Source organism: Dipodomys merriami, unplaced genomic scaffold, assembly GCF_024711535.1.
Source record: "Dipodomys merriami isolate MVZ:Mamm:240054 unplaced genomic scaffold, mDipMer1.0.p SCAF_1, whole genome shotgun sequence".
Lineage (NCBI taxonomy): Eukaryota > Metazoa > Chordata > Mammalia > Rodentia > Heteromyidae > Dipodomys > Dipodomys merriami.
In genome coordinates this window covers 44,639,146-44,652,867 of record NW_027202270.1, presented here as the reverse complement: position 1 = coordinate 44,652,867, position 13,722 = coordinate 44,639,146, and the positions used below count along the sequence as shown (strand labels likewise).

The 13,722-nt window shown below is 37.2% G+C and overlaps 1 protein-coding gene across 2 annotated transcripts in view; it reads right to left on the bottom strand.

The window, feature by feature from the left end:
* Positions 1-13,722, bottom strand: part of Tlk1 (tousled like kinase 1) — a 119,436-nt gene that overhangs the window by 90,558 nt on the left and 15,156 nt on the right. The window lies entirely within an intron of this gene.

Here is a 13,722-nt window from a genome sequence, read left to right as displayed (position 1 = left end):
TCCAATTTTTGGTATTTACTAAATGTGCCCCTCAAAAACATGCTGGATACAATCTCTAATGGGCCTCCCCAGGTAGTCACATCACACATATTGAACAAACTCTATGATGCCTCTATGAAGCCAGAATTCATCAAAATTCTACCTATGCATTTTTCCATAACAATCCAGCGGTGAATCCTTATATCACATCACTGTAATGTGCCTCAGCTTTCACTACACTACACTATATACGACTCTATATGCTGGGCTCCAGAGTCCTGATAGCAACTATCTGAACGAACATGGAGGTGGCTCTGAGGACACTTGACAAAATATCTACAGCACATTCTACTACTCTAAAATAGACAAATATGTAAACATTAGTGATGCATGATGATCATGGCAAGACCTAGCTATTGGAGACTGAGCCCTGGTAAGTTAGTTTGACACTTCTGTTCTGGGTCAGTATTTTAGAGTTCTGAAATTGTTCCCCAAAAAAGTCATTTTTCAGGCTGGGGTTGTACCTGGAAGCCAGTATATCTCATTACTCATGACACTGTAAGCTCCTAAAGAGTATTTTGACCTTATTTGTTCAGTAAAATATCAAAGTGCTTCAAAGAGTACCTGAGACATAGGAAACTTCTGAAAAAGGATTTCAAGTGAATAAAAGTATATTTTCAGTCATTCGCAAATTGTAGATATTTCTCTAAAAAAAAAAAAAACTAAATGTGAATCTTAGCCCCACTGCTTAGTAACTCTGAGACTCAGTTTCCTCATTCCTAAAAGGAAACAAAATGTCTAATTTACTGGCATGAATATCAATGCAACATTCAATTCTTTGTGGCATGTAAGATACACTTAAGTCAATAATAGCAATGAAGTATAATTTCTTACAGTTCAATAATTTAGATAAAAAGTATACAAAAGCCAAGCTACTTGAGTCAGATAAAAAAAAATAGATCCTGTTACTGAGAAAATATTATAGCTTCTGTATTTCTGCCTAATAGTAGATTTTCAAAGAAGATATATGGACAACTGTTAGGTGGCCAACTGCAGTGATCCAGGTAAGAGAAAACAGTAGCATGGAGCAGTAGTAGATCAGGTCATCTAGGAAACAAAAAAACAGATTTGGTGATTTTGAAAAGAGAAAGGAAAAACTTTCTGCATACATATGGATAGTTAGTAGTAATAGTCACTAAAAATGAGGAATATCTCAAAGACCTTGTTTCAGGAGAACAGCAGAAGGTTTTTTTTAATCTAATTTTATTGTTGTTATTAAGTATAGTACAGAGGGGCTATCATTTTCCTAAGTCAGATAATGAATACAATTCTTTTAAAACAATATCACCCCTTCTCCATTTTCCCCTAGTTTTCCCCTCTTGACCCAGCCCACAAGTTACAGTTTATTTTCCACATAGCATATGGGAAATTTTAAAGACACTGAATTTGGTTTAAGGGTACAGAGCACAAAAAACAATAACTGAGTTTCATCCTCAGACCTTATTTATCCTATTTATCCAGAAGTATAGATTGAGACTCAATAAAAGGTCTGCTCTATTGACAATAATTCAATTGTTATTTAGCAAAGAACATGAGCTGACAAAGAAAGAAATGGTACAAAGAAATAATAGCTCAATATATAGAAAATAAAACTATACTCTGGGTGCTAGTAGCTCATGCCTGTAATCCCTAGTTACTCAGGAGGCTTCAATCTGAGAATCACCATTCAAAGCAAGCCCAATCAGGAAAGCACATGAAACTCTTACTTCCACTTAACCAGCAAAAAGCCAGAAGTAGCAGCCTTGAGTGAAAAATCTAAAGGACCACACCCAACCTCTGAGTTCAAGTCCCAGTACATATACACATACACACGTACACACACACACACACACACACACACACACACACACACCTTAAATGTTTCTCTAGAGATATGTAGATGGTCACCAAGTTATGAAGATGCTTACATACAAGCAACCACACATCTACATATCCAAAGGAACTAAACATTATCAAAGACATCTGCTGTCTCTTGTTCAATGATACATTATTTACAATACCTAAGATATACAAATGAATATCAGCAAACCAGGAAAGAAATAAAATGTGTAATATATTATACACAGACACACAGACACACAGACACACACACACACACACACACACACACACACACACACACACAAATGAAACACTATCAGCCTTAAGAAATATCATAGTAGAACAGTGATTACCAGAGGTAGTGGGGATGAGGAGGACGAAGAATAAGTATTGGTCAAAGTTTCAGTTAATGATAATGTATCACACATTTCAAAATAGCTAAATTTCAAATAAGGTGACAGATGTTAGCCAGCTTTATGTAATCGTTCCATACTGTATACAAATAGCCCAGCAATCCCACTTACAGGCATATATACAAAAAAATATTAACAATAGCTGCACACACATCTGAAGCACTATTCGCAATACTTAAAAGAGATGGAAGCAAGTATCCATCAAAATGTAAATGGAAGCTGGGCACCAGCAGTTCACACCTGTCTGTAATCTAAGATCTGAGGACTGTGGTTTGAAGCCAGCCTAGGCATAAAAGTCCCTGAGACTCTTTTTTTTTTGGTTGGTCATGGGGCTTGAACTCTGGGTCTGGGTGCTGTCCCTCAGCTCTTCAGCTCAAGGCGAGTGCTCTATCATTTGAGCCACAGCACCACTTCCGGTTTTCTGAGTGGTTTCTGAGTAGCTAGGATTATAGGCATGAGCCACCAGCAACCGGCTTCCCTGAGACTCTTATCTCCAACTATAAAATGCCAGAAAGGTTAGATGTGTTTACATTTCCATCAACTGTGCATTAGGACTCCCTTTGAGCCACATCTTCACTAGTACCTGTTATTACTTTCTTAATAATGGCCATTCTAAAAGGGTTGAGGTAGAATTTCAGTGTTTTGATTTGTGACCAGAGAGGTTGAACATTTCTTCTATTGGCCATTTTTACTTCTTCTGAGAAGACTCTCTTTAGCTCATTAGCCCATTTATTAATTGGGTTGGCAAGTGAGGGTTTAGTTCTCTCTCTATATATTCTGGGTATTAGGTCATTGTGGCAAGTATCTCCCATTCTGTAGGCTGTCTTTTTAGCTTGTTAGTGATGTCCTTTGCTCTGCAGAAACCTTTTAGTTTCATGCAATCCCATTTGTCATGTCTTTCTTTAATTTGCTGTGCTTCTGACAGAAAGATCCTGCCTGTGCCAAGGAGTCTTAATGCTTCTTCTACTTCTTGTAACAAGTTTCATGGTTTCAGGTCTTACGTTGAGGTCTTTGGTCCATTTTGAATGGATACTGATGCAAGGTGATAAGATAGGGACCCAGTTTCAGTATTCTGCATGTGAATAACCAATTTCACCAGCACCATTTGTTAAAAAGGCTGTTTTTCTTATACTCTATGTTTTTAGCTCCTTTATCAAATATTAGATGACTGCAGGAAAGCAGTACGGAGGTTCCACAAAAAAACTAAACATACAACTATCCTATGATCCAGCAATCCCATTCTTGGGCATTTATCCAAAAGATTATAAACTAGAATACAGAAAAGCGACCAGTACAACCATGCTCATTGCAACACTATGCACAACAGACAAAGTATGGAATCAGCCCAGATGCTCCTTAATGTATGAATAGATCAAGAAAATGTGGTATTTATACACAATTGAATTTTACTCCTCCATTAGAATGATATTGCATCATTTACAAAGAAATGTTAAGGACCTGTAAAACATTATGTTAAGTGAAGTAATTCAGGCCTAAAGAGACAAAGTTTACATGTTTTCTCTCATGAGGAAGCTAAAATTAGTTTATAAACATTTGAGTAAATACTTTGGGAGGTTACAAGTGTACATAAATGCATTAACAGAAATGAGGTACATTTAAGAGAACTCAACAGTGTAATTCCTTAGAAAGGCTAAATAATTCACAATAGCTAAGTTATGGAAACATCCCAGATGGCCTACACTAGATGAATGGATCAAAACCTGTGGAATTTTACTTTTCCATTAGAAAGAATAGTATTATTTGCAGGAAAATGGATGGACCTAGAACAAATCATGTTAAGTGACCTAAGCCAAGCTAAGAGAGACAAATGAGAAATTTTCTCACATGTAGAAGCCAGATCTAAAATACAACCAGACATGACAACTTACACAGGGCTCTATGTATTAACACCAACTTACACAGGGCTCTATGTATTAACACAGAAAGAGATTATAGGAGGATATTCTTAGGAGGGGAACCAAAAGCATAACTCTTCTGAACATTTAAAACATTTCTTATCAAAATGAATTCCAGGAAATGGAAACCTGGCTTGTGGTTGTTGTTACTGTTAGTGTAGTTGTTTTTGTTTTTAGTGTTTTTGTTGTCTTTTTAGGGGGAGCAAAGGGAGGCACAGAAATGAAGGCAGGGTGGGTGAACAAATGTAGTCACGGTATTCAATATACACTATGTAAAAAATGAACAACTGAACTATGTAACTTGTGGACAGGGACAGGAGAAAGAGGTGACATTGTCCAAAAAGATTGTATTCATTACCTGACTATGGTATTGTAATCCCTCTATAATAATGATTTTTTAATAATAATGATTTTTTAATCAAAAATAAATAAAAATTAAACACCAGGAAACAGGTACTTGAAAGGAGTAGGGTGGGGTCAAGGGTAGGGGTAAACAAATGAAGAAAAGGGGAAAATACAGTAAAAAACAAAAATCAATGCATATCCTGTAATTAAGAAAAGTGAGGGGCTGGAAATGTGGCTCAGTGGTAGGATGCTTGCCTAGCATACATGAAGCTGAAGCCCCTTAATACCACATAAACAGAAAAGTGGAAACTGAAGCTGTGACTCAAGTGGTAGAGTGCTATCCTTGAGCAAAAGAATCTCAGAGACAGTGCCCAGAAGGCCCTGAGTTCAAGCCCCAGGACTGGCAAAAAAGGTAGGAAGGAAGGAAAGAAGGAAGGGAGGGAGGGAGGGAGAGAAAGAAAGAAAAAAGAGAGAAAGAGAGAAAGAAATGAAGGAAGGAAGATATAGAGAAAGAAAGAAAGAGGGAAGGAGGGGGGAGGGAGGGCAGAAAGAAAGGAAGAAAGAAAGAAAGAAAGAAAGAAAGAAAGAAAGAAAGAAAGGAAGGAAGGAAGGAAGGAAGGAAGGAAGGAAGGAAGGAAGGAAGGAAGGAAGGAAGGAAGAAAGAAAGAAAGAAAGAAAGAAAGAAAGAAAGAAAGAAAAGGAAGAAAGAGAAAAGGAAAAAAGTGAGGGAAAAGGCAATGAAAGGAAAGGAGGTGACATTCAAAGAGGTGACATTGATCAAGAGGCATTGTATTCATAAACTGCTTTGGTGAATAGCAACTGCTTTGAACAACTACTTAATTTTTTTTTTTTTTTAACAGAAGTAGCTCAAATGGGAAAGCCTTAACTTAGTGCACCAAAGCTCAGGGACATTGCACAGACCCAGAGTTCAAGTCCCAGTACACACACAGACACACAGACACACAGACACACACAGACACACAGACACACACACACACACACACACACACACACACACACACACACACACACTTGTTTTCTGCTAATTTTATCAGGCTTCTACATAGGAAATTGAGTTCTAGTTAAATAAGAGTTCGCTTAAGTTTTTGTTTATGAAAGTCTTATGCTAAGTGATTAAAATTTAACATCCAATTATAAGTGTAAGCCATATTTAAGTGTTATGCAAAAATTTACAGGGTATATAATGCAGGCAAAATGACTGGGGAAGTACTCTTTCTGTACAATATACATTGAGCTAAATGGACATTGTTGTACATAGAGATGCAATCAAAACAAGTCTAGCTGAGCACTGGTGGCTTACCCCTGTAATCCTAGCTACTCAAGAGGCTGAGTCCTGAGGATCTTGGTTCAAAGCCAGCCCGGACAGAAATGTCCGTGAGACTCTTCTCTCCAATTAACACCAGAAAACTGGAAGTGGCTCTGTGGCTCAAGTGGTAGAGTGCTTGCCTTGAGCTGAAGAGCTGAGGGACAACACCCAGTCCCAGAGTTCAAGCCCCACAACCACCACCACCAATAATAATAATAATAGATCATAATTATCTTCTGGTCCAGGTCATAGCAGCCCGTCAGATGAATTTCCTATGTTACCACCCTAAATTAGATACAGAAACAAATTGTTGTTTCCCTTTTTCAAAGTAGAGCCAATGTCAGCAGAAGGCAGATAAAAAAGATGGACCATCAACGTTTTGCACCCTTTTTAAGAAAAAAGAAAACCAAAAACTGTTTAGGGAGAAAATAAAGTGAGGAAAATGAAGAAACAGAAATTATTTTCAACAAATATCAAAAAGACCAGACTCAGAAGTTACAATTAGAAAGTAAACTAAGGGCATTAAAAACTTCCCTCCCATCAACACCTCCTTTTTTAATGCTAAATTAAATGAGAGCACAAGACAGGGGAAGGAATATCTAAAATAATCTAAAACTGTCTTACCTTTAAAATAATAAAAACCTGTTAACTCCATAAATGGGTATGGTCAGAAAGAATAAAAGGACACAAATGCCAAAAAGAAGTCCTTAAGTTTATCTGTGTTTTAGATTGACCTCATGGCCTATATTTACTCAAAACCAGAAATATGTCTAAGGATTAGGAGTTGCTAGAGCATAAGTATGACCACAAGTATTCCCTTAGCTCAAAAAGTATAAAAACTATAAATAGAAACTGGCATTCTGCTGAGCACTGGTGGCTCATGCCTGTAGCCCTAGCTACTCTGGAGGCTGAGAACTGAGGATCACAGTTCAAAGCCAGCCTGGGCAGGAAAGCACATGAGATGCTTATCTCCAATTAACCACCAGAAAACCAGAGTGGCACTGTGGCTCAAAGTGATAGAGCACTAGCCTTGAGCAAAAGAGCTCAGGTACAGTGCTCAGGTACTGAGTTCAAGCCCCAGAGGGCCCCCCCCCCCAAATAAAGGACTGGCATTATGAGTCTATAACTCCCACTTTCACATGAGGAACAGGAAATGTTTCTTTACCATTTCTTCTGACTTTAAATCTTATTACAGTAAAATCCTTGCTATCTTTTTAAATTTCCCCAAGTCAAGAAGGCTATAGGGTTCTCTGTAGCATGAGCAGAATCTTACTTACACTGTTTAGCCAAACACATTATACAAATATGAAGTTACAAATTCTTGTAAATGATAATTCATGATTCAATATATTCTCAGTGTCAAGTTCACTATAATTAGCATCATAACTGCTTCATAAAGAAAAAAGCTACATATATGTACATATATACGTAAGCTATAAAGATTTTATGTGAAAACAATGTAACTTATATTGGCACTATTTAGTTGCCAAAAACTACCTACACAAATTATGTCTTTGAGATATTAAAGGTAAAATAGCTCTGCTTTAAAGTAGAAAGGCTAAGCCTCCAGATGGCTCATACACCTTGTCCCTAATCTAAATTCCCTATAGAATGAAGTAACAATTTAAACAAAGAAAGGTAAAGACAGAATAAAAGGGAGTAGTGAAAAAGGTCAAAGATTCAAATTCACCAAAAATTTCAAAACCAATGCAAGTACAAAACTGAAAGGAAATAATAACTTTAGATCCTGATGAATTAGATTAACCTTGCTCAAGAAAAGTTGGACTCAGTGAAAAAGAAAAACCTGCTTTTGGGTAGAAAGCAGTGAAAAATCGTAACACAATTTAGGAAAAGAAGGAAACTCTAGAAATGGAAGTCTGGTATCTAAACAGACTTTCTCTTCCTTAGAGGCATCAATTCAAGAACTAGTAACTGTAAGGTAGAGCTATTAAGTAAAACAAATGACAGTCTTGAGCTAGACAGACAAAAATGAGATCCAGAGCTCGGATGCTGTATCATCTCAATCCGTAATGGTAGATGATTAAGAAAATCTGATTTTGCCTGTATTTCTGCCAAATTAAAATGTGAATTATCTATCACGGAAGGCTGCCATTGTTCTAGACCCTATATTATCTCTATAACTTTCATACAAATGCCAAAACATTAGAAAAGAATCAGAAAAAAAACCCATAAATGAAAGGCAAATCAAATGTGGCACAAAACCCCAAAGGCACTTAAAAATAAAATAATCACAGACTTCCAAATAATTGTGTCGAGGGGCTGGGAAGGTGGCTCAGTGGTAGAGTGCTTGCCTTGCAAATAACTATGTCGAATACTAAGTTTAAAGCATACCAAGGGCTGGGAAGGTGGCTCAGTGGTAGAACATTTGCCTTGCATGCATGAGGCCCTGAGTTCGATTCCTTAGCACCACATAAGCAAAAAGAAAAAAGCCGGAAGTGGCACTGTGGCTCAAGTGGTAGAGTGCTAGCCTTGAGCTGAAGAGCTGAGGGACAGTGCCCAGGCCCAGAGTTCAGGCCCCACGACCGGACCCCCCCCCCAAAAAAAAAGCATATCAGAATTTGAAACTATAATATGAACCAAATTTATAAAAGTATTAAGAAGCATATTTATTAAAAAGTATACTAAAAAGTAAAAAAAAGAAAAAAGGTGAGGTTGACTATATAGACTGGTCAGAAAAGCAGAACTTCCAAAATATAAACAGAAATAAAAACATAGAAAAATACAGAAATAAGAATAAGACAAGGACTGTGAAAGATCTGAATACATAACTGAAAGAAATAAGACAAGTGTACTATTTGAAATTATATGGTTTCAGGTGCTACTGACTCACATCTGTAATCCTAATTGCTCTGGAGGCTGAAAAATGAGGCTCACAGTTTGAAACTAGCCAGGGCAGAAAAATCTGTGAGATTCTTATCTCCAGTAAACCAGCAGAAAGCTGGAAATGGAGGTATGGCTCAGGTGGTAGAGCACTAGCTTTGACAAGGAAAAACCAAGTAGGGACTCAAGGTTCTGAGCCGAGTGTGAATGGGAACACAAGTTGCACTCATGCACATGTACACACACAAAACCATGATAAAAGTTCCCATCAGCACAGAACTTGTTATAATGACACAAGGTCACAGATCTAAGAAGTTTTACACATAGCCTAATAAAAAGGTCAAAGACCAAAAAAAATTTGATTTGAAAGGTACAATATGCAACATACTAAATGAAGATAACTGCCTACCTAAATCATCTATGTTAAGCATTCTAGCATTATAAAAACCTTCAAGAAAAAAAAATGAACCTAAATATAGTAAAACACATCTGTAATGCATGAATCAAAACGTTGGGACAAGGAGATCTCAAGTTGAAGGCCAGCCTGGACTACATAGGAAGACACTGTCAAGGGATAAAAGTGGAAATATAAAGAAAAGATAAAGATTAAAGAAAACATTATCAGAGAAAAAAGAATCATAATTATGCACAGACAGGTCCAAATAAAGAAAACACTAAAGCACATTTTTAGGTAGAAGAAAAAAACAAAAAGTCAACCCAACAAGAAGTCTGGAGATGCCCCCCCAAAGAATAAGAAAGGTAAATATATAAATTTAAATGTCTTATTATATAAACACTATATTATTCCATAGGCAGTTATACAGAACAAAATTACCCAGTAATAGCATTTAATTCCAAAGAGCAAAATGTATCATCAACATTTTCTAAAGTTAATGTATTCACCAAATGCTGGTGGCTCATGCTTATAATCCTGTCTACTCAAGAGGTTGAGAAGTCAGACCAGACAGAAAAGTTCAAGTGATTCTATCTCCAATTAGCCAGCAAAATGCTGAATTGACAGTTGACATCAAGAGGGTGAAATGTCAGCCATGAGCAAGAATGCAAGGCTTTGAGATGAAGCGCTAGTACAAGCACACAAAAATAAATAAATAAATAAGTTAATGTATTCATCATTAAGGATACTGAATTATATTAACACTTTCATATGTCAAGGAGGCATTATGTAATCTCTAAGTAACTAGTTGTTTTTTTTTTTTTAAGGCATTAGTGACTCACACTTGTAATCCTAGCTGAGTTGGGAGGCTGGCATTAGGAGGATCTAAGCTCAAGGTCAGCTTGGGCAGATCAGGGCCCCGGGCCCACACCCCGTCAAGAATAACTCGAGCAAAAAAGGAAGAGAGGTAAAACTCAACAGAATAGTGTATGTCTAGCAAGAAACACTAAAAGAAAGCAGAAAAATAAAGTTCAAACCAACAACCTATGTAGAAATTATTAGGAATATCAATTTAAACCCAAGTATATTAAATGCAAGCATAGGGCTGGGAAGGTGGCTCAGTGGTAGAGCGCTTGCCTTGCATGCATAAAGCCCTGGGTTCGATTCCTCAGCACCACATAAGCAGAAAAAGCCGGAAGCGGGGCTGAGGCTCAAGTGATTGAGTGCTAGCCTTCAGCTGAAGAGCTGAGGGACAGTGCCCAGGCCCAGGGTTCAGGCCCTATGACAAAAAACAAAACAAAACCAAACACAAAATAAATAAATAAATAAATAAATAAATGCAAGCATATTCATCTTTACATCTAAAGGACAAATATGGGCAAACTTTTTGAAAATATTCTACTTTCAAGAAACAGCTAAAACAAATCAAAGTTGTTTCAGTTTTCATTTACATTTTAAATTTAAAAATTGGGCTGGAAGGTGGCTCAGTGTACTCAGAGTACTTGCCTCACATGCATGAAGCCCTGGGTTTGGTTCCTCAGAACCACATAAATAGAAAAAGCTGGAAGTGGTGCTATGGCTCAAGTGGTAGAGAGCTAGCTTTGAGCTGAAGAGCTGAGGGATAGCACCCAGACTCAGAGTTCAAGCCCCATGACCGACAAAAAGTAAATAAATAAAAAAATTAATGAACATTTATGGCCATTTACTTATGTAAATATTAAATAAACAGAGAGCTATGCAACTCCACCTATGGGAACTAGACCTCCAACAGAATTGGGGAAGTTCAAATCACTTTTTTTTTTTTTTTTGGATCAGTCGTGGGGCTTGAACTCTGGGCTTGGGCGCTGTCCCTGCACTCTTCAGCTCAAGGAGAGTGCTCTACCGCTTGAGCCACAGAGCCACTTCTTGGGGAAGTTCATTCTTAAGAGCACTGTCAAAAACTGGGTATTTTAAGAGCAAACAGCTAAGCGGAAGCAGCAGCAACATGCAAAACTGTACTAAAAAGTTTAACAAAAGAACTGAATTACCACAGAAAAAGGTAGTAAGAGTCCTTCCAATGTAATCACAAGTATAAAAGCCAAAAGGCCTGAATTAAACAGGATCAAACTGTGGAGCAATTTAAACCCTAGGATGTTAAGTGAAGGCTGACAGCTGAGTATAACAGCAACAAATGTCAGCCTGCCAAAAACTTGATGTATCAAGGAAAGGCAAGCAGGGCATGTGTCCCAAATAGCACCCTGTACAAAGCAGCCCCACAGGCTATATACATGGGTGAGGAAAAGACTTCACTCAACTTTCCCAGCTAAATCATTAAATAAGTGAAAAAGTAACAGCAACAATTCTCAAGGGTTGAGGATCCATATGCAGATTTACTATATATTCAATTGTATTTTTTATTGTGAATATATATTCAATTTTCAACAAAACTTTGTAAGACATTCAAAGGAAGAGGAAGTGTAAACCACATGCAGTGGAAAAGGACACAACAGAATCAGCCTATAAAAGGGCCCAAGCATTGAATTCAGCAAAGGGCTCAAAGCAGCTATTATCAGTAATTCAAAAAACAAACAAACAAAAACAACTCTCTAAAGAATTACACGAAGCCAAGTGCTGGTGGCTCAGACCTGTAAGCCTAGCTAGTCAGGAGCAAGATGGCTTCAAAGCCAGGTTCAAAACCAGTTCAGGCAGGAAATTCCATGAAACTCTTATCTCCAATTAGCCAGCAGATAACCAGAAGTGGTCCTGTGGCTCAAAGTGGTAGAGAATTAAAGTCAGGAGCCATGCCCAGACCCTGAGTTCAAGCCCCACCATAAAAAAAAAAAAAAAAAAAAAAAAAGAATTACAGGAAGATGATAATGCCTCATCAAATAATCAATGAAAGAATAAAAATTATTTTAAAAGTAAAAATATTAAGAAATAATAAAAGGGTGATATTGATCAAGATACATTGTATCCATAAACTGACATAACTGCTGGGCACCGTTGGCTCATGACTGTAATCCTAGCAACTCAGGAGGCTGAGATATGAGGATCTCGGTTCAAAGCCAGCCCTGGCAGGAAAGTCTATGAAACTCTTATCTCCAATAAACCACTAGAAAACCGGAAGTGGAACTGTGGCTCAAACGGTAGAGCACTCGCCTTGAGCTAAAGAGTGCATGGACAGCACCCAAACCCAGAGTTCAAGCCCCATGACCGATCAAAAAAAAAATAAAAATAAAAAAATAAACTGAACAGCAAATTAGAACTAGCAGAAGAATTAGAATTAAAAAAAAGAATTAGAATCAGTTCTAACCATGTAAGAAGGTAACAAGTCTACATAAAAATTTAGTGCTAAAGGTAATTGCATAAGAGAACCATAAAATATAGCATAACTGTATATTCTCCTTAATTAATTGGATAATGCATGTATATATTATATATACATTTTATATAAAGCTCATATATTTATCATTTCAGTATTGATGCACAGAAATGAGCTGAATCTATAGGAAGCAATAAAAAAGAATTTAAAATGACAAATAATAAACTTATTGTAGCAAACTATAAATATGTATGTCCTTTCCTTTCCTCTCTGTTCCCGCCCCCAGGGGGCAGGAGGTGTTCAGACAGGGTCTTGCAATATAGACAGACAGTCCTAGAACTTAGTATGTAACTCAGGTTGGCTTCAAACTCAGTAATCATTCCTGTCTCTGCCTCCAGAGAGCTGGGAGTTCTGGGTTTATATAGGCATATGAACACACAACCTCACTTTGTTTAAAAGACATAAAATTGCTGGATGCAGTGGCTCACACTAGTAATCCCAGCTATTAGTGAAGCAGAGATGGTGAAGCTCAAAGCCATTCCCAGGCAAGGCATTAGCAAGACTTTGTCTCAAAATATAAGACCTGGTGGTCTACAACTGTAATCCTTATTCTTTAGTAGGGCAAAGACAGAGGGACCATGGCCCATGGCTGCCCCTGGGCAAAACCTGATACCCTATCTGAAAAATAACTAAAGCATAAAAAAAAGGGGGGGGTGAATAAAGGCATAGCTCAAGTGGTAGAGCACCTGCCTAGCAAGCACAAGACCACAAGCTCAAATACCAGTTCCACAAAACAAGTAAAATAAAACTGTATTAGTAATTATAAACATGATTTTGATTTTTGCAGCATACATCAATATGTATAATAAAAGAGGGGAGAGTGGATTAGATATATGAGTAAAACTTTTACATATCATTGAGTTAATGGATTCTGATAAGCTACAATATGGATAATTTAAACCCTAGAGCAATCACTAAGAAACAATTCAAAAATAGTCTTTAAGTCATTAAAATAATTTTTAAAATACATAAATACTCAAAATATACCAGTAACGGAGGAACAAAAAGTCAAACAGAAAACAAAAACCAAAGTAACAGACATGAATCTAATAATAAAACAATGCAGTCAAGAAACAGTCAAATTAGATGTAAGAACAAAACCAATGGCTAGGATTACAGGTGTAAACCTATGTACTCAGGAAGCTCAGCACTGAGGAAGGAGGTTCAAAGCCAGTCAGGGCAGGAACAGTCTGTGAGACACTTAAAAAAATAAAAGACACATTAGACTTAAAAAGTACAAAAATAACAGGCAGAAGAAAGTGACT